General features: G+C 32.0%; 1 protein-coding gene across 1 annotated transcript in view; it reads right to left on the reverse strand.

The window, feature by feature from the left end:
- Tsr1 (Tsr1 ribosome assembly factor) overlaps positions 1–24,015 on the reverse strand; it is a 231,511-nt gene that overhangs the window by 124,498 nt on the left and 82,998 nt on the right. The window lies entirely within an intron of this gene.

Raw genomic sequence — 24,015 nt, forward strand, 5'->3', positions numbered from 1 at the left:
AGTGGCGCATAGGGCACTGTGTCGATTGTTATTATATGTAAGTGAAGGATCTCAGGCTGAAGGACATTATTGCTATATGGGAAGAGAAATGGAGGTGGAATGGTAGGTATACAGGAGAGGAAAAAGAATAGCAACCATAAGAAATTGTTCTGAGTTGCATAAATTGTGCACAGCCAATATGTAGCAACAGGAGGATATAAGGATGAAGTAAAAACCGGAGAAACTTTGATTGATGAGGGGAGGTGTTTATCCCATTATATCACAGATTGACCAATGTTTTAAAACACTTGTTCAATCAAAATGTACGTCCTTCCTTCATTGTGATATTGCAAATGACAGTCACTGTATTGAAACTCTCTGTAACAATTAATTGGGCACAATTCGTAATTACTTTTCTATTCAAATACCATCTAGAATTACTAACTCCAATATGATTGATGTAGATACAAAATCGTACCCTCGTAGATACATTTTGAAACCACTTGTCAATCAGTATTTTCAGAAAGTTAACATCACAAAACTGATGTTTTTTTTACTCCGGCAAAAATCAAATTTGCATACACTTTACCAGTTTACATAGATATAGCATTTAAACTCCTTCATTTTGTTCATGATTGCATTTAAAATCTGTGTCAGATTTGAATGTTTGCCCGCCTTTGTTCTAGGATATGTATATATATTTAAGTACCAGATTAATCATAATATATAATTTGAATTTTATAATTTTATAAACGTAATAATATCTCAAATTTAAAAATATCAAGATATCAACTCCACCGACAAGACACACAAGCTTGATGGTCTTGTAATAGTGTCAATTATGTTTATGGATTTATAAATGAATGTGTATATGTACATATATGTATATTAAAGAAATAAATTAAATTATCTCTAAAATGGCTATAACACTGGCCGAAAAACAAAATATATTCGCCATGATCCTAGTTTTTAAAAAATGGCAAAAAACTTAATAAATCAAAAAAATATTACTGGTTTGTTTAAATTACTAAAACATGTGCTTCTGTGTTTGATTTTAAATGTTAGCAAGGTCAGCAATAGCTTTATTATATGTAATTAATATTGTATGGAACAAAAAACGTGTTTAACCAAACTTTTAAAGGTGGTAACTTATAGCAACGTTACGTGCATATACATATATTAAGCAGAATTACAGTTAAGTAAAAAAAATTATATTAGTATGTACAATGGTAGGGTGAAAAGGGTAGTTTTGGCCCCCTGCAGTTGTTCTTTATATTTGAGTAGCTTTAAAAGTGTTAACGTTTTATACTAAGCAACGTTTTACAAAAATACTATGTTTATTTAAAATAGGTCTATGAATATAAAAATATCCACTTATTGGCTCCTAGTAAAATGATTTGCATTTTGGAGTAATACAATAGAATACGTGGTTAGATATAAATTAAAGTGTGGAGCTGATCACTTTTCCTCCATATAATTGACCATCAAGATAATACTGTGTCGGCATGATGCAGTGCCCTTTGCATCATGAAGTGCGGATAAGTATAAGAAGAAAAAGAAGACATATTAAAACAACCTTTTTTCGACATTGATCAATGTAAGCTATTCTTTGTGATATAATAAATTGCTAAAATATGTACATTTATATAGTCAGTGAAAAACACACTTTTAACTCATTTACGTTAATTGTATAAAAATTATTATTCTAGCCCTTATTCGCACCAAATAGTGCATAGGCCACCGCTTTGTATAGAAGCAGTATTATCTGTCGGGTTGTGGTCCCATGATTAGTGTCGCGGACTCTTGAGTCAGAGTTTCTTGGTTCGATCCCACTCTACCACGATACCTATTTCTAATAATGAGCCGTTTAGGCTCACAGAAATATATGAAATTGAAGAATTTTGTAAATACTAAAAACACCAATATTTCTCTTTTTGAAAACAAAAAAAAAACTTGATTGTTAAACACATAACGGAAAGTTGTTCAACCCTACGCTTCCCTGAAAAAAAAAATAAACATGAGAGTGAAAAATCAGTCATTTTTATTTTAAGAATCCAGAAAATCGAATCTGGGACCTCCAGCATACCTAATGCGTTAACCATTACGCTATGGAGGCATAAAAATAGGCTGCTGAAATTTTAAGGCCAAGAACTGTTGAGGGGTGCCAACAATTCCCAAGTTTATCCTACAGCTAGTTTAACTAACCAATTGCACCACTGATAAAGATGACATAATTTGTTCATACATCACACTATTTAATTTTGACACATTAATGACTTAATTACACGCAAAATAAAAATGGTCAAACGTAAAAGCATAATTGTTGTTGTTGTTCGTAAGCTAGATCATTATGGCTCATCCCCAGGTAGTTTTGGATGAGTGTGCTCAGTTCAGAGTTTTGAAAGTTATTGTCATTCAGTTTTAATGTAATTAAAATCACTTCAAAGACAAACCGACGAATCACCGGCTTTGTGAGTCAGTGACAAATTGTCTTTGTTTTGTGTTGCAAAAGGTTAATGCTAGCTTCACTGCAGTCTCGGGCTGAAATCCTCCCAAAGTGTTGGTCAGAGGGCTTTATGTGTTCAATCATGTTATATGTATACAAAATATATATGTACTATATTTATATACAATATGTATATAAATATAGTACCTTCGTACTATAGTTTAATTTCAATTGTGATTTAAACTTGTGATTTGAGTTGTAAAATGATCTCCTAAATGTAAATAATGAATTATTCATTATTTTATTTTATTATTGAATTGGAGACCTTGCGACAAAAGAAATCTAGCTCTAGTCATGATCATTTTTAAAGTTCTGATGGAGATTGTTTAAATACCTTCTCGAATACAGGTATATATAAGTGTCAAACACCGTGACAAAAAGATTCATTAGTTTCTGAAATATTTTTAAAATATAAAAAAAAATTAAAAAGAAAAACAATTTGCCATTGTACCGCTGGCGAAATTTTTAATAGAAATATAAAAGTAAAGTACTCACGGTAATGTATCAGTATTTTATTTAGTAAGTACTCACGGTAATGTATGAGTATTTATATATTTAGTAAGTACTCTAGCTAATGTATGAGTATTTATATATTTAGTAAGTTCTTACGGTAATGTATGAGTATTTATATATTTGGTAAGTACTCACGGTAATGTATGAGTATTTATATATTTAGTAAGTACTCACGGTAATGTATGAGTATTTATATATTTAGTAAGTACTCTAGCTAATGTATGAGTATTTATATATTTAGTAAGTACTTACGGTAATGTATGAGTATTTATATATTTAGTAAGTACTCACGGTAATGTATGAGTATTTATACATTTTGTAAGTACTCACGGTAATGTATGAGTATTTATATATTTAGTATCTTAACACATTTCAAATGGGTATTTTTACGCCTGCGGACCACTGGCGACGGGTTTTGATAATGATGTATATACATATACAATAGTTAAGACATTAACAAAGAAATTGGTATAAGATATTTATATAAAAACATTGATAATTCCTTCTTTTTGCCTTTGAAATGAGGCCGGCGCAGAAGGTAAAAATACCCTTCCCGTCCTTAAGCATCAATCGAGCAAACGGGTAGAAATACCTGTCCCATCTGGAGTGTGTTAATGTATACAATACATTATGAGAACTATGTATAACCTATGTTTCTCGGAAATGACATGTGAATCATAAGAATGTTTAGCTCCATTTTTTATTTTTTTGCTACATTAATTTAAAATTTCAAAACCATTTATACTCTTACTATTAATTTTCTGTTACCACAAAACAATCTTTATAAAAAATGTAAATGTTTGTTTCTTCAAAATCTTCTATCTGTTAATTTTATTCACCAATGGATCTTTGTCAGACAGGATGAATATCTAATTTAACATACTCAACCTATAAAGGATTGTATAAGACTCTTTTTGTGTTTATAACAGTCGATATAATTAATATTTTCATTCATCATTTTCTCTTGGAAAATTCGCCTTCGTTCCAAAAAACGTTATTTTCGTAAGTTGGCAATGAATGACGTCATAACGATGGAATTATTTTAATGTCGGTGTCATTGCTAAATTATTGGCGGCTCTATTTGTTGATGTCTATGGTCCACCCTCCTACTCCCCCCTCCCCTCATATTTGTGTAACACAAATGGTAGTGTAGTGGTAAACAAACAATCCACACTACTACTATTATAGCTCTATAAACCATATGACGTCATAAAACGTTCGATGACGGAAATTTCATGACGTATGCGAACGCACGTTTTTCGTTTTATTCAAATATTTAAAGTTTAAACCCTCATATCTCCCTTAGTTCTCTACAGATTTCAATAAGAATGCTACCTATAGTCTTGTGTTTTTCATATTAATTTATTAGCCAATAATCACACATTGTGATATTTATCCATTGCTTTGAATTTTTGATATAACATTGCATTAGAATATACCTGTTTTTATATACCTGTGATAGGTAAAAATATGCTTTTTTGAAAAACCGTTTTTTTACCCCAATGGGACCACTGTCTATAAAATATAACAGCAATATTAAACACCATTGCTCATGGCAGACAGCAGTTTCTTGAGAGATTCTAAAATGTTGTTTACCCAAAAGTAATGAGAGATTAAACATTAGGATTGTGTGCTTTCTCTTTTCATTCTTTACCAATCAACCAGACTGAGCCACAAAAAAGGCTGGGTATGCCAGTAAAAAATAAATACAACATGTTATCCTTTATTTCTTTTTAAATCGTTTCATATTGATTTTCCAATAAAAAAAGGAAATTGAACTAGATCTCTTTAGTCGCAATGTCTTCAATTTGTAATATTTATAGATATTTTAAGATGGGAAATCCGTACCCTATGGATGCATGTCCGAAATCCGAAGAAATCAGTTAGTGATAGTGAAACTTTCGTGTTTATATTTATCATCCACAAAAGAATAAAATAAAATAAAGGTTTAAAATACAACAACCATAAGCCTGTGTTTGGTTCCTTTGAATGTTTAGTGTTTAGGATGTGTATCTGTATGGTTCTCTGGTACAGAAATACAGTCAGCTAACAGAATTCCCACAAGTTTTTAAGAATGATTCTCATAACCATTGGGGAATTTATTTATTGTTTCAGCATTAACTTTGTGGTAAGACATGTTACAATGATTAAAGAAAACACTTGTTTTATACCACTTGAGTTTCATTAAAGACTACATGTTTCAGAAGTTAAACTTCCATCATTCAGGTCTGTATAATTACTATACATATAGTTATTATACAGACCTGAATGATGAAAGTTTAACTTCTGTAACATGTAGTATTTAATAAAACTCAAGTGGTATAAAACAAGTGTTTTCTTTAATCATTGTACCATTGGGGAACATGTAACATTGTAGGGAGATTTTTGATGAAATTTGACAGTTTATTTCATGAAAATAATTGTTGTGTACTTAATATATATTTTATGACTCCTATTTTATGAAAATGATATGTAATAAATATCAATAGTAAAAATAAATAAATTAATTGTTCAATGTACATGGTTTGTATATTTTTATTTACACAAAAAAATATTCCAAATTCTCTGAATGTAGACTTTTCCTTCAAGGCAGTTTGTGGACTCCATGGTAAGATAAATACTAGAAAATGGATTAGGAATTATATAATATACTTTTTATTGATGTCTCATCTTAAATATAAAAAAAATATCTTTGAGATGGGAATAGGGAAGTATGGGCATTCTTGGTGAGTTTTACGCAGTGTTTAAAGTGATTACTTAAACCAGCCAATTACAGGTCGTAAGTCCTGTACATAAAACTTCGATATCCCTCCTCGAATAGATTTATCCATCTATGTTGATATTAATAAAAATCTTGATATAAATAAATCGGAAGTAAAGCATTTGTAAAAACAAAAATTTGGTCACACTAAAAATATTTAATATTTTATTAAATTCATTATGCACTACTGTTTATAACAGTAGAAATAAAAAAATAAAAACTGGTGGCCGCCATTTTGAATTTTGGCTCAAAATGGCAGTATTTATAACCCTAGATTACGGGACATTCGTAAAATTTACGACGAACATCCAATTTGTTGGGGAGAACCAAGGCAACACATCGCTCACTCCTTTCAAGAACGTCATAAATCAAAAAACTTGATTTTTCAGGAGAACGTTTTTAAATTTCAAACATAAAATACAATGTATTAAAAATAAATATCAAGCCACTTATTTAACTTTTTACTGTGCAACAGATCTTTTTGGTAAAACCTGAATATTTTTTCTCCATTTGAAAAAATATTTAGTATATTTAAAAAAAATAATTAAAAAAAACCTTTTCTTCAAAATGCAAAAAATAACACTTTCTGCCCTGTAGCGGGTAAATATTAAGTTAAAAATATGCCTCTTTTGCTGGGATATACGAAAACATGCACAACTCAAAATTGATGATTTTTGATTTATGACGTTCTTGAAAGGAGTGAGCGACATGTGAAGAATGTAGTGACAACTAGCATGTATCGCAATTTTTTACCGATATTTTGTGTTCGTATTTTATATAAAGTTCTCAAAAACCACGTTGCACTTGTTTTATTTTTAATATTTTTTTTTTGGTAAAATGTGAATTTTCTTAATGTCGTAAATTTTACGATAGTCTTATATTAAGTACATTGAAACAAGTCCCGTGATCTAGAGTTTTAAAAATATATATCCGTTATTTATTTGTAGATTTCTTGCGATCTTCGTGTACCTAACAGTATGAGATATTTGTTCCGCTGATTCAGCTGGGTTTATTAACTTGTTAACGATTCAGGCAGGAAATCTGTCGCCTCATCCTGTAATAGCCACTATAAATTCTATCGTTTCGGGCAAAATGAAATTATTATCTTCATTTTAGTATTGCATTCTTAACCCAAATATCTTCGTATTAATAGAACGAGGCTGCGTCATGTTCCTAAAAATTAACGAATTTATCGAAATGTGCTGGTTTCATGGGAAGATCAATAAATTTTGAAGGAAACATTTTTATATCAAGAGTCGTTACGCATGAATTATGAGTTTGTTTGTAGCAAATCGCTTGGCACGTTTATTGGGTCAACGAGTGATCTTGTTTTCTTTCTTTGTTTATGTCATTATCTTAGTAGAATAGTTTCTTGATTACCTACTAACATTACCAAATAGTAGAACTTATAATCTCACTTTGAAATGAAGGATTTTTTTGTGCATATTGAGCGTTTTTTACCTGCCTTGCTCCGGAGTCAATTTCTAGAAAAGGGACCTGAAAACATTCGGGGTTAAAGGTAACAATCGAGTAGTTTGCAAATTTTAAAGATTATATATTAAGAAATATTAAACAATAGTTATTCTGAGATGAAAAAAAATTGTAAGATTGTTATTCCTGTCGAAATATAAATTATTAAGGGTGGGTCTAATTCGCGAGTAGATACTGTACAAAGCGCAATAGAGTAAAATGCAATATAATGAAATGAATGGTTGGAAATTCACAGTAATACTCAATTTTTAAGGGCTTACAACGGTAATGTGAAAATATGCATTGATTATTCATTGCTGGCATACCGAAAACAGGATAATTTAAATAAATTTCATATTCATTTTCATTCATCGACGTTTTCTCTTTCATGGAATTAAAAATATATATTTAAAAAAAATAGCCCAAGTAAATTTCGTTTCTTCTGATCAGAACTTTTTTTCAGTTTCTTCTGAACATTTGTTAGAAACAAAGAACAAAGCCTTTTCCTATTTATTTACAGGAAAAATGTTGAAAATACATTTTCAAAAAGGTTTTATATGTGTATATATATATATATATATATATATATATATATATATATATATATATATATATATATATATATATATATATATATGTTTATACATAAAGCGAATGAAGTCGAAAGTGGAGGTCACATCCACTAAGCTATAGTGACTTTAATACGAAGACGATACAGTTTTTGATTATATTATACATAGAATAATACTGTTTACCAGCATTTTGACAAAGCGCCAAAATATCTTAAATTGTTTTGGTGTTTACCTATGAGTTTAATCCATTGCAAAATAAAAAGAAGTTTGTTTTACTCCGCCATACGTGCAAACGCGTTCATGAAAATGATATATTTAATGCGATATTTCTGAAAATTATGTAGGTAGGCATATGTTTTTACTATTTCTATCTCTTTCTATCTTTCGTAAGTCGTAAGTAGGCGTGCATTTTTCCCGCCTGAAATATTTCCAGTCATGCAGATCCTGACGCAAAAATAAAGTATTTTTCTTATTTTAAACTTCTATTCTGAACGTTTTGTCTATTACCTGTTTTCTATTACCATAGAGATATGAAAAGTCGCGAATGTTTTATGTTCTTAAAACTGGTTTTACTACATTGCGGGTTTAAAGTACCTACTTATTGTTATGTACTGCCTATGAGAAAAAAAACCGTAAAAAATATCTTAAGTACTTAATACTTAAAAAAGAACACAAATTCATCGCATATAAGATACATGTTATTGTATTTTTTTGTATCATATCAAAAATGATTCCTTCGTTTTTCATTCCATTCCATTCGTGCTTACGTTAATATACATTATTTTGAAGTAGGTATATAAAATGATTCCCTAATAATTAAACACTAATCTGTCTTTGCACACAATCTTCACCTCTTCCACAATCATACACGCCGATTATTCCGACTCTTTACCTAACCACGGCCAAGTATTTGAATTACTAGATCATGCCAAGTTATCCTCGGTCTTTCTCTGCTTCTATTACCAACCACCTGTCCTGTCTACACTCATTCGATTTGCATGCCTAAACTATCTCTAAATAACTTTCTTAATTTTATCAATAATGCTCAGCATTGCGTTCTTTCCTTATATCACCATCCGAACATCTATCATACAATGTTTTGCCGCACATTGGTCTGAGAGAATGCATTTCGGCTACATTCCATCTACTTTTATCCTTCTTTTGCCAACTCCATGGTTCACTTCCCTACATTAGGGTAGGAACCAGGACTCCACTGTGTACTGCCAGTTTAACTTGTTTTTTTTTTTTAAATGCAATATGATTTTACAATCCATTATTAATACTTAAATTTTTTACTGTTACATTAACTGTTAATAATTTACTTTACTGTTAATAATTAAAACACATTTTTAATTGAGTGTGTTTCTTTTCATTCTACATACTTTCTGGTATAATTATTTGTATGACTAAATGTTTTTTTTTATATGGGTACCTTATTATATTTTTAGTTTTACAATCATATACATCACTATTTTGGCACTACATTTATTTTTAAATATTTTTCGATATATTTATTTAGTGGTAAAGACGCGTTCTTGAATTGCCGGTAATTACTGCGAAGCCAAGACGAAGAGAGCACCTTGCGGTAGGCACCGGATATTCAGAGAACGCGAAGGAGAATGCGGTGCATTCAAGTGTCGGCTATGTTTAGCCAAACGTCATCACGAGAGGATGCCTAATTTAGCCGGTACTATTGGCTATGCGGCCATTCAGGACACGGCGACACGGGCAACCAACTCCTATGTTCTATTTCAATTCACCTCCCGAATGCCTTTGGCTTTATTTTTAGAATTGATTACAATTGCAACTGATAACAAAGATTTAAAAATTTCCCAATAGTAAACTAGTGTTCATCTGCAGATAATGTTCCTTCCTTCGCGCCTTCTTTCCCACAAAGCAGTAATATCCTTCACCCAGAGCTCCTTCACCACCGTCCTCTGTATCCGTTTGTATATATTCCACAGTTTCCTCAAATTAATTAGTCATTAAAGTATACTTCTACTGACATAATCCTTAATAATAAGCTTGGTTGGGAAATGTATGAGCAGTTTGAAAAATCTATAATGTCTAAATTTTATTTTTAAAGTAACATCATATTTTTTCTAATGATTTCAATCCGATATGACTTTTATGCACATATTGCTCACTCCTTTCAAGAACATCATAAATCAAAAAACTTGATTTCTCAGGAGAACGTTTTTAAAGCTTAAAAATATAATACAATGTATTAAAAATAAGTTCCAAGCCAATTATTGAACTTTTTACTGTGCAACAGATCTTTTTAGGTAAAACCTGAAGGTTTTTTCTGCATTTGAAAAATATAAAGTATATAAAAAAAATAATAAAACAGTACCTTTTATTCAAAATGCAAAAACAACATTTTCTGCCCTGTAGCGGGTAAATATTAAGTTAAAAATATGCCACTTATGCTGGAATATAGTACATTTTCTGGGCATTCCGAAAACATGCATAACTGAAAATTGACGATTTTTGATTTATGACGTTCTTGAAAGGAGTGAGCGATATGTATTTATCTTTATTCTAAACTTTGAGGGTAAAGTATGTAAGCCTTTAAAGTTTATATGGTAAGTATCTACATTTTAAGTAAAATGCAAAATAAAAATAGAATAGTGAATAAAATTAAAGATATGTAACATACACACAGACACACGTATATCTATATAGTATTTAAGCTTCAACTTTATAAGTTTTATAACCTGTACCTACTCGTGAGTGGATTTACTCTTTGTGTTTAAAGTTACTGTAACTAAAAGTAAAACCCATATCCGCACCCCAATGATGCATAGGGCACTGCGTCATATAAACGCAGTGTTATCTTGATCGTTTTACACGTGAAGGAAAGGTGGTCAACCCTCCGCTTCAGGTCCAGTCCAGGGTAATATTGAATAAATATTACAGAGAAAAAATCACTTATATTTATTTGACTCCCCCTGGGAATCGAACCCGGGACCTCCAGAACGGTAGCCGAGCGTGACAATGGTCAGTAATGACACTACGAACGCGGACAAAAGTTCCTGTAATTTCTTGTAATTCAAAAGCACTCGCTTAGACTTTCCTGGAGGTAATGCTCAGTAATGGGATTCCAATTAGCGCTAAGTGGTTTCGTAACAATGGCCACCTTGCGCCGCCGCCTTGTGCTATGATGAAATCTTTGTCGTCACAGCTGTCAAAAAGATTGTTCTTGAACTTAAATCGGTCGCGAAGAATGTATCGTCGTACGCGTATTAATAGTTGGAGAGTTCTTCGGGCGTGACTCACTGTTTCCGCTGGACGACACTCGGCGCCCTCATCGCAAAACCTGCTACCCGCCAATTTCATGAAATGTGTTATCTCAATATAGATGACGAAAAATATGGAAATCTGCGTATTTACAGGGTTTATGACCTGTGTAGAGAGCTTAAGTGATCACTTTACACACGTGCAACATTTACCATTCTACACATGATTGACACACCACACTACTAATTTTTTGGAAGCCCTACATATATCATTAATCTCATGACATTGTGCATGTCTACTAGAGCCATCTATGGTTGATTGGTAAAGTTTTTATTTAGCTGAGACCCTTGTTAGCGACGTCATCATGTATACATATAAATATAGAGGACTCAGATTTCAGGAGAAAAGGACCTTTTTATAATTTAGAATACTTATAATTTGGTAAAGTAGTGCTGCTCTTCCAATAGAGAAATAGTTTCATTTTCGGGGAGTTATTTTTAGTGCTAAAATATTTATTCGTATACTTAATCTAAATATAATAATAAAAATCAAAACATAATACATATTTTTCAAATCACCCTTAACACTTTTGTAACAGATCTCTTGAATGCTTTTAGTGTAATTTGTAGTCATATAGTAAAGGCGCTTACCAGGTTTTGAAAGCTTACGGTAGCGGCTGAGGAGCTTAATCCTGGACCAGGGGAGGGTTGGGAGGACTGAGAAGTGGGGTTCCTTGGTGCTGAGACGTACCAAGATTGCATATTGTAGAAATTTTTTACAATCGCAGGATATAAAGGCGGTTTTAATTATGTTATGCCAACTTTACTAATCGGTGTGAAATATCATACGGTAAACCACCACTTCGATTCCTATCCCGAAATACTAACCGTTCTCGCCTACGTTCCGGTTTGCTCCGGTATCCATACATTCCGAGTCCCTTTCGAAGAAAAAAAAAACCACATACTTATAACTAAATAGTTATTTATGTACCCATTACATTTTTCTCACATTCCTCGAGTCAGGGAATAGATCTTCAACGGATTGCATCATTGCGAGTGCCGAGGGTTGCCAGCTGCCATAAATGTCCCGGGTGGACTAAGGTTTGTTTATTTTTATGAAAAATAACAATGTAATTATAATTAGCAAATACCTTTAGCGATTATTATTTTTTCTTATTTTAAGTTTTCATCATTTGGCTATAATTTTTTTTATGTTGACATGTATCCATATTCATAAATTTCGTTAATATTTGACCTTATCGAGAAATTAAATTAATAGTGGGCCATGGTAGAGTTGTTCTAATAGCCTTATTATCGCTGTCAAATAACCTTATTATTGCTGTTACCCTGGTTTTTAGAACATGGTGGTGGATTATACACACTAGTTAGTACTTACTACAACTCACATGCCCCGCTGATAGTGACAGGGACTTTGAAAGAAAATACGCACAGTTTTTCTTCATGGTGCATAGGTTTTCTTGTATAAGCATGAATACAAAATATATAAAAAAAAAAACTTTATTTATTTATGTATCTAAATTTTTTTTAAAATAGTAAAAAAAACACTTAAACTCAAAGGTAACAAAAATTTCTCACCTAGCCCCTTTAGCATACCTCTCTGCGAATAGTACCGAGTAGTAAGTACATGTGAGGGATGTAGCAAATTCTAAATTACTGTTACGTATTGTTAAATTAATGTTAAATTTTTTTCTCACTTTTACACTGAGTAAACTATTATTTCGAAATTGTGTAAAAAGGGAGTTCAGTGTGTTCCAACTTCCAAGCAGATAATTGATCAACAAAGATGGAAGACTTCGTACATTTATTTTGATATTTCTTATTCTGCATAGTAAATTATGATTTGGTTGTTTGTGAAAAATAACAGACGTCCCGAGACGCGCCCCCACCACACCATTCTGCCTGAATAATCGGTCATTACTTCTCTGCGGTATTCGGATATAATAAATCAAATACAAATTTAGCTACAACATTTCAAATGAATTTCTTGGCATTAAACTTCGAGAAATAGTATTTTTCAAATACTTCTTTTACGAGATACACGAAACTGCTCAATATTTATTTTAGCCGAAAATTTGTGTGGTTTTTTATTTGTACAAAATGTTTAAATTCCTCAACTCTAAAACACACAAGGGGGGTTAGAATCACACACTATACACTATAGATGGATAAATGACCATTTTTATTTTAAAAATATCTCCTAATTTCAGGTGCGTCTTATACTCGAAATTACATAAAATGAAAATGTTCAGTATTTGATTTAAAATTTCTGCCAGTTTTAAAAATGATGCCGCGGGAAACCTATCCCTATCTGGCGACATTGTAGTGATGAGAATCGTGCGATAAAGATGTAGTCCACCACATGTACATTTGAAGTAGATAGAAACACACTGCTCCGTTGAGGTAGTATCAGCGCTTTATAAATTATTTCTATTATGATTATTATTATAAAAAATTGTGCGATGCGATGTTCGATGAGGTGCGATGAGGTGAATACCGTTCAGACAAGGACTCCACGAGAGCCCCCAAAAGTCAAGTAAATATTATGGTGATAAAACAACCCCCTGGGAATCGAACCCGGAAGGTCCCGGGTTCGACCACCATGGGGGTTCCATGGTGGTCGAATGTGTTAACCACTATAATGCCTTATTGTATTTATTGCTTATAGTATCTTAATTTTATTTTAAAAAATATTCACTTTTTCCCCCTGCATACCTTTCTGCGCATAGTACTAAATATATGCAAGGGATGTAGCAGATTCCAAATTTACATTTATTTTATTTTTTTCACTGTGTTATAATCGAAGTCGTGTAAAATGTGCAAAAAGGGAAGTTCAGTGTATAATGCTCTGTCACCAGCAATTGGATACTGCGAGAGTGAGATGATTTTTTAGAAAAAAAAATCCACATTTGTTTCGCAACATCATTATTAAAATTTTCCCTGTTAATTGAATGACAGATTTATCACATATTTTACAGTTTAATGAAAGTGTCCTTGAGGGATAGTAATTTATGAAAACAGCGCTCTATAAATCATCCACGTTTATTATTCTTGTTATAATTATTATGACAGGATGCAGTTAAAACGCTCGAATACAGCACCTGTAGGTGACATTGGAGTTGACGGGTTGAATGTTGTTTTTTCAGCACGCTCAGACAACTTCAGAGCCGTTTGTATGAGTATTGAGTGCGAAAATAGCGTACAGGTGCTCGGGCGAGCAGGTCGCACAATCAGACAAGTAGGTATTTGAGAGGAAACATCTCGCGTGGCATATCTCCAAGATTATTCTCACACAAACACAAATAACGCCGCTAATTCCCTCTCAGAAATGTCAACAAACGCAATATCGTTAGAAACGATTTACTGTTAGCGCTGGAGAGATTCCTCGAGGAGAATTTTACACATTCCGAATATTGGAATTTTTAGAAAATTCAGTCAACAATCTATCATTATATTGAATTCCACTAAGTATTTGTACATATTTTAAAATGTTATTACCTTTTTCTTGTAGTTGCGTTTGAACATAGGAATCAATTTGTGGTATAAGTGCGATTATAACAACTGGTATGAGGGCATAAGAAATCAATTCATATCTTCTTTCATTGTATTTCTATTGTGATTGCACTTATATAAATACATTTTACAAAGTTTTCCAACTATTTGGAAATACAAAAATAAACCAATAAACAATTGCAACCAATACATTTCAACAGCATAAATATGTAAAATATAAATATATAAGTATGTACAAACTTTGTAATAAATCACTTTTTTATATATAACTATATAGTTTTTTTTCACATTTATTTTTTTTAAAACAAGACGGAGGTTGAAAACCATGATTAAATATAATTTTTGTGACAAATGAAATTGAATATATAGTTTATTATATTAATAGTTACAAGTTATGGCTTATCTTTGGGGAAACCCTTAGGTTTGAAACCTAATATGATTTCATATAATTGTGGATCTGAAACCGCTGGTCGACAGCTCCTTATACTGCCACATGTGCAGTAATAGGAGTTGTCAATCTGTCTGTCTTCGGATAGGTCAGTAAAGATCAGCAGTATTTTTCCAATTTTTCATTCGAAGCACAAATATGAACTGATATTTAGCTACATATTGTGAACCTTGTGTTAGGTGGACGGTCTTGAATCTTTGGTCTTAAATCTGTCAGTCCACGGTACGTGTAGTTCGGGCATGACTTTATGTCTGTATGGAGTGACTAATTTATGACTCACGGACGAATTTCATTCTGAGGGAAAGTCTCAAACTCAGACCATCAAAACTATTTCGGGAGGAACGTTCACTTAATGGCTTCCGTCGCCCACAGGACTCGTACAATGGTCTAATTGGTGAATTCGCACTCGAAATTATGACGAATCCTTACTTAGGATGTAGCGAGTGTTTTGCCTAGAATTATCACTCATGAATTACATGAAATTATAGTAACTTTAAACATAAAGAGTAAATCCACTCACGAGTAGGCATAGGCTATGAAACTTAAAAAGTAGAAGCCTGAGTAGGGTCATGATAAGCGGTGTTGCATAAGCCGTAGCTAGCTTTCAAAGTCATTTGGACGTTAGGTAATTTAAAAAAAATACTTACGATGTACGTTTTCTACAACTCATATTATTTACCCGATGATTTTTGTTAAAAGTTCTCAAAGAGCAGTTTGCGTAATTTTATTGACGTATCATTTTTGGGGAAATTTTATTGAAAATATTACTAAAATTATATCACCAAATTGAACCTCGATATAACGTTTGTTTAAATCCCTTTGAACAGGTATTCAAATAAATATATACCTCTACACAGGGCTTTTTTTTCATGTAACGCGGAGGAACGAAGTTCCGGCACCTTTTTTCGCGGACAAGTATTTTTTTTAATTTGCAAAATCAATTAGACGAAACAATGTTTGCGCTTACTTAGTTACAATCTTTATTTACCATATATAATTCGTCATAATGATAAAATATGGTATTGTATGTACTATTTTTTTTGTAAAAAGCTTGACATGAAGTAAGTTTCAGGACTTTTTTTGTTTAAATAAAGCCCTGCTTCTACATATGAATAGAATATGTAAATCTCGATGTAACGAAAGTAACTTAAAAGTTTACGTAAATATTTTTTTTCAAACACTTATCAGCATTCCAATGGTGCATAGGGCACTGCATTATATAAACGCAGTGTTATCTTGATCGTTAACACATGAAGGAAAGGTGATCAGCCCGCCGATTCAGGTATTATTGAATAAATATTACAGTAAAAAAAATCACTTATATTTACTTTACCTGGGAATCGAACCCGGGACCTCCAGAATATTTTTACTATAAATAAATTCAGGACACAGTAGTCATATGTAAAATAAAACTGAGTACATACTTACTAGTATTTACTTACTATATTTACATGATACTCAATGTAAATATTTCAGTTAAGATGTGGTTGTTTCATTTCTCATACCAAAAATATAAATCGTTTTAACGGCGGAATTCCATTGAATTTGTCATATAGAGGTCAACAAATAAAACAGTAAATTTCGATGACTAAAGGGTTCTTAGTCATCGAAATCTCAATATAACAAATCACAGATATTGCGATTTTTTTCAAAACCCCTTGAGATTCAATATCTCAAGGTTCTCTACCGTAGATTAAATGTGTAAATTAATATCACCAGTGACAAATATCATTAGTAATTTTTCATACATTGTTTGTATGTGTTTATTTATCATTTTTGTTGCGTTGGTCTTCATTTACGTCATCAGGTGTATTTTAAGTCATAAGTTAAATTTAAAAAAATAAGCAAAGCTAACGTATGAATGTATCGATTTAGATTCAAAGAATTCAAAAATAAAATTCGTGTAAATATTTACTTCGTTATACATATGTATTATGTACATATTACTTCGCGTTACGCGGTAATCGTGTATGGTACGTTTATTTAATTCGTTCCGTAAGACTATAGTCTATACCAGTGATTCCCAAAGTGGTCTATATCGACCCCCAGGGGTCTATGACAACTTGCAAGGGGTCTATGTTTTTATTTGAATTTAAAATATAAATGTATAAAACCTAGCATGTGTGGTTCAAAGAGAGTAACACTACATATACCGGCTGTCAAAAATACATTTGAAGTTAATGAATTTTATAAAAATCAATATCAGTTAAGGCAAGGGGTCTACGAGATAAAAGAGTTTGGGAACCTCTGGTCTATACTAATAAAAAGTTTCTGCTCAATAAAAAAGCTTCTTTTCATCTCAACAATAGATGTCTCTAGTGAAGTTCTAATGATTCAAGAACAACGTTTCGAAATTGGTTCATATTATTTATATATAGAACTTTCAAGAATTTGAATAGTTTGGTTGTCAATAATGGGAAGAATTGGTGAACGTTACACGTGTGTAAAGTGATCACTTAAACCAGCCTATGACGGTCGTTAGCCCCGTAAATGCCCAGACTTCCATATTCTTCTTCATCTTTGATGAGATGTCAAAAATAATATGAAAATAACTCCTATAATAGGAGATAATCCAGATTTTGTGAACAAGTATTTGGACACACTCAAAATGTTGTAGTCTAGTAATAATTCTAGTTGTGAATACGGAACTCGAATTATTGCCATAATAATGAACAAGATAACTGAAACATAATTTATACTAGAAGTAGGTAGGTACTAGCAAAAACTTATAAAAATTGTCTCCATAATTTTATAAATTATGAAAAAAAATAGGGATTTTTATGGCATAGCATCCAAAATTGAGCGATACATAAAATACAATTTTAAGGATATGCCTTTTTTATTTTTTTGTAATATGAATTACAGAACGACAGTAATTTCCTAAAGATAATTATGATATAACATTGGTGAGGTTCAGCTGTTTGTGAACTTCAAAAAACTTTTAATATAAACATATCAAAAGATTAATCAGTTTCTAAAAATATTTCTAGAATACGGCCACTGATGTCACATAATGCCTGTTGAATAATTTCATTGTCACGTCATTGAAGAATCAGACAAAGGGTCCCTTCATGAAACAGTATGTTAATTGTTTGATGTATGTATGCGATAATTATATTGTAATTGATTGAGTTTTTGTTAAAATAAAGAGATTAACGTGCATAAAATAAGCGTCGCATAAAAAAAATCATTTAACTAACAATGAAACCCATTTCATATTTGCCCCTGTCCGCCTCAGCGCGTTAGTCTACCGTGCTGGATTCGATTCCCAGTTGGCCAAAATAATTGTTAAAATTTAATTTTCACTAACATTTATTTGAAGTATCTGAAGCGCAGAGCTGATCACCTTTCCTTCGTGTATTGAACGATCAAGATAATACTGCATGTATACTGCAGTGCCCTATGCACCGTTGGGTGCGGATAAGGGTTAGGAGACGAAAGAACTTTGTCAAAAAGGTACATACAGGTCTATACAATACGAGTATTCATATATGCAACGGATACTCGTCTAAACGTATATATATATGTTAAATATAAATATTACTATAAATGTACATGTCCACCTCAATAGTGTAATAGTAAGCTCGCTCGGCTATCGATCTGGAGGTCCCGGGTTCGATTCCCAGGGGGGGTCATAAATAAATATAAGTGATTTAACACGATATTTATTCAGTATTACACCTGACTGGTGCCTGAAGCGGAGGGCCGATCACCTTTCCTTCATGTCCACCTCCGTAGTGTAATGGTCGGCTACCGTTGCAGTGCCCTGTGCACCATTGGGGAGCGTCGGTCCGGCCCTGCACGCAGAGCCGCGCACCTCCGCAACAATAATACTTTCGGCCCGTCTGGCTCTGCTCTATTTCAATTCCTACAAAATATTTACATTCTTTCGTCATTTCCGTTTTCGTCATTCCTTTATGTAATGGTTTATTTTTCTTTCGAGTGAACGTTAATTGATCCCGAACTAATCGGCGCGTTAGGTTCAGTATTCATCTCTTGTTTTACGCCAACATTATAATGGACTCCAATTATCTTGTAATTTAGGAAATCGCCAGTATAAAAATACTATACAATATATATATAAATATATACATTTTTGACTTCTTTCAACAAGCTCTTTTCTTATGTATTTTCTGTTGGAAGTATGTGTTTACAATATATATATATATATATATATATATATATATATATATATATATATATATATATATATATATATATATATATATATATATATATATATATATATATTGTAAACACATACTTCCAACAGAAAATACATAAGAAAAGAGCTTGTTGAAAGAAGTCAAAAAATGTTATTATTCATTTTACGATTCGCTCTTTTATTATAATAATAATAAATAATAATAAAGCTTTAGATTTATTACAATTTAACAAATCAACGAGGTTGATACTTAACGCTTAATGCTTGAAAGTCACACTGTTGTATGGATTTATTTTTTTGCATTACACAATATAATTATTACAAGTACTAAAATATTCAATTATATTAAATACAAAAAAAAAACTACTTTTGTTAGTCGATAGATACCTATAGCTGAAGTGTAAAAATAAAACGTGGCAGTTAAAAGTTTGTAAGTGGTAAGTCAAGTCGATTTTGAGAATAGCAAAATGGGAGATAGGTTTGAATATATGAAAAAAATATTTGATTTACATAAGCACAGCATGTTTACAAATAACCTTTTTTAAATCACTATACACGTACATTTTTTCTTCTCTTTTTCGTGTTAAAATGGAGTTTAAAGTAATTATAAAATGTGCCTCAGGCATATTATTGTAAATTATGAGTATAATCAAATCAATAACTTCATAAATACCCCCACTGAATGTGAATGGTCCATTATCGTTTGGAGATCGGCAGAGTTTGAACAATTATGAATCACTGACAGCCAAATATTGTATAGAAGTATAGGAGTAAAGTGTTGCGCGTTCAGGTAGCGTCTGAAGCGGACTTGGCCGCGGTTCAAGAATGTCTCTTCATCATCCCGTACACCGTATACCATGCGAGGTGGCTGTTCCCTCGCCCCGTGCGAGATGCGCCTCTCGCCTTCTGTGTAGCTTCCATCCAGACAAGATTTAATGGACTTAACAGTCGCAGACAACAATCTCAACTGGCTTCAATCGCTAGTTCTTAAAAATATGTTGCCTAATACAGAAACAATACCTATTCGCATTCGTGTCAATACTGAATTAATATGTAGTCCTATAGACAAGGTAAAACCACATCTTGAGGTAAAGTATGCAGGCCTCTAAGGTTCATATATTATATAATATGCAATGAAAAAACCAGTGTGTTACCCACATGGGTATGGGCGGTTTTCACATTCATATTTATTAAATATCACCCTGGCTGGAATGAAGTGCAGGGCTGCCTTCGATCAAGATATACGATCAAGGTAAAAGACTCGCCTATGCACCATTGGGTGCATATAAGGGTGAGAAGAAGAGATATGTTAGAAAAAAATATTTTAGAAATTATTTGTTCTACGACTAGTTTAAAAAAATATATATTGTAGCTTTATTAAAATTGAGTAAATCAACAAGATTGGAGCATAACCCTTTTCGACAACTTACAAAATAACCTTGTTATAAAATCACTATGGATCTTATATTATAACAAAAAGCTTCTTCCTCTAATAAGATAAGAATATATATATGTATATATATATACATATATATATATATATATATATATATATATATATATATATATATATATATATATATATATATATATATATATATATATATATATATATATATATATATATATATATATATATATATATATATATATATATATGTATATGGTTTATACCTCGACCACTGGATGGTGGCGTAATGACATATTATAGAATAGAGGTAGGGTGCTCGGGGTCGCATAGTATTAGTTCGTGTAACTCGCTATTTGTGCGAGCGTCTCGTTTGGGAGACTAATTCCACATTCGAGTAAACAATGTCTCGGACTTGGGATATAGGTATAAGTTCCACATAGGAGTAGAGAACGTGTAATGTACAGAATAGCCGAGCAGTATGAAAGCTCGCCGAGTTGAAATTTGTTCATTCTGACTTTATTAAATGATTATTTTGAGCCTCCGAGCGTTTGAGAATGTAGTGGTCGACCACTGTTGGAATTCCTTGCTAAAAATACATTGATACGAGTCTGCGAAACATAAAGGTGGATATAATTGAGAAATATTGGACGTGGAAATATTGAACGGCCGAAGGTGTCCCGCGGGCGCCAGCCTCACATTCCTGGATGCAAAATACACTTTCAAACGAATGCACAGTATCAGAACATCGTCAAATTATTATTTTGTTTTGTTTTCGGGCGGTAAACTGCCAGACAGTGTTAAAAGTAAACACGGTAAATGGAATATTATTAGGAAATAATACAGGTAGTCATGTAAATAGAAGATTACAAACTTCTTGACTATGGAAAAAAAACTGTGCAGAGCATTATAGTCTTGATATCATAAAAGTAAGGTACCGGGCTCGAATCTCGAAGCATGCAGTTATTTTTATTCTTCAGGGAGATATAAACATTTCGTATTTTTAGATATAAACACACACACGCACACAAATATATATATATATATATATATATATATATATATATATATATATATATATATATATATATATATATATATATATATATATATACATATAAATGCAGCATCAATTACGAGTATCTTTGAAAGACAGAATTATCATGATATTTTTTGAAAATGAATACGTGTTTAATGCATATCCTGGATAATATTTTCTTGAGGTATTTAGAGTCATGTAACTTAATATCCGTTTGTATGTATCAAGTTATATTCTAATTTATTTATTTTAAATGAAATAATAAATGTACATATATCCAGTTAATGAATTTATAAACAAAATACTTTTTTTTCATTTCCTGAAAAATATGAAAATAATGCGGCAATGTGTTAAATATGTAAACATTGTGTTTCCGTGACGGCTAAAGCTTCTAGATTAATGACACAATGTGGCTCTCGTTATTGCCTAAAGACATTTACTCGAGTGTTCAAATTACGTCGGGATATTCGAGTTGAAGTATTTTGCTAATGACCAAACGACCTTGCCGCGATATCGCTTCTCGTCTCGGGAGACTTCACGATTGGACCATTTCGTTCGGCATATTGTAGCTGAAAGCTTTTCAGCTCATAACGGTAATAATGGGAGTGGGGCTAATCGTATAGTTACTAATAACTAGCCGTTATAGTTCTATTCTGATAGTCACAGTTGTGGAGGTCCTCACCAAAACGTTACATTTCCATTATACAATAAATGATTTCAGGAATTCTAGCTTGTAAAATTGTTACGTTTTGGTACGATTTAATGATTTCATATTGGTTTAACACAGGATTGGTCACGTTTTGTCGCAACTATAATAAAGTTTTCGATAGAATACAGTAAACAGAACAGATTTAATTTTAAATGATTTTTTGTGTTATATTGCAAATATGTGCTTTTTGGTGAGGACCTCCACAGTTGTTCTATCATAATCGATATGAAACGAAAAACCAATATTTTTTTATAGGACATAAGACATCAATTCGGATCAACGCGGTGTTTACCTGATCGTGGGCGAACATACGGAGGCAGGGTGATGATCAGTATTCACTATTATAACTCCTGTATTCACTAATGTGGAGAAATTAGTAAATACAGGAGTGATACGTATTGATGGAATGCGAATAACATAAGTGAAGAAGCCCATGATGACGGAAGGAGGTTACTAGCCTGTGTATATGTGCTCTGTCGATATGTACGATTCCCTTGATGACAATTTGTTATACTCCTTTTTCTAATTACAAAAATAAAAAATTGGATAGTTTGTTAATCGTTTTTTTCATAAAATACTACCTTCTGACCCTTATCTTTCCATCTAATTGTGCAGTGTCCTATGCACGATTGACGCATTGACGCGTATTGACGCATCATGTTTTCGGGCGTTTCCCTGTATGTAAAATAATCCAGTCAGGATCTTGCATATATTTAAATAAAAAGGTCTCCGCTAAATGAAAGCTTTCCTAATCCAACCAAAGATGGATCTAGTGAACTCACACATACAGTTTTATGATATATATAGCATTAATGATATATGTAGGAGTTCTAACAAAATTAGTAGTGTGGTTTTCAATCAGAGGTAGAATGGTGAATATTGCACGTGTGTAAAGTGATCACTTAACCAGCTTATGACAGCTATAAGCCATGTAAATACCCAGACATCTATATTCTTCTTAATCTACGTTGAGATTTCAATAAATATGTTGAAATTAAATTGAGGGTTGATGTATTATTAGCCTTAATTTAATTTAATTCGATCATTAATTTTTCGAGACTGTTATCACTTCTTCTGGTGATATGTTCGAAAAAACGGAATACAATACTTAAAAAGACATTTACTCCAATATTAATTTAATTATAAATAATATTAATTTGGAACATATTGTATTAATTGTAATGGATCATTGTCAGACGGAAGGAATATCTAATTTAACATATTCAACCTATAAAGGATTGTATTAGACTCGTGAAGTGTTTATAACAGCCGATATAATCTATATGTTCATTCATCATTTTCTTTTGGAAAATTCGCCTTCGTAAATATGTTGATTTCGTAAGTTGGTAATGAATGACGTCACAGAAACGATGAACTTATTTTAATATTGGTAACATTGCTAAATTATTAGCGGCTCTATTTGGTGATGTCTATGGTATACCCTCCCCTCATATTTGTATAACACAAATGGTAGTGTAGTGGTAAACAAACAATCCACACTACTACTCTATAAACCATAGACCATAAACCATATGACGTCATAAAACGTTCGATGACGGAAATTTGATGACGTATGCGAACGCACGTTTTTCGTTTTATTCAAATATCTAAAGTTAAAAACTTAATATCTTCCTTAGTTCTCTACAGATTTCAATAAGAATGCTCTCGATAATCT

The sequence above is a fragment of the Brachycentrus maculatus genome, unplaced genomic scaffold (assembly GCF_059751285.1).
Source record: "Brachycentrus maculatus isolate JH-2025_06_01 unplaced genomic scaffold, ASM5975128v1 h1tg000142l, whole genome shotgun sequence".
NCBI lineage: Eukaryota > Metazoa > Arthropoda > Insecta > Trichoptera > Brachycentridae > Brachycentrus > Brachycentrus maculatus.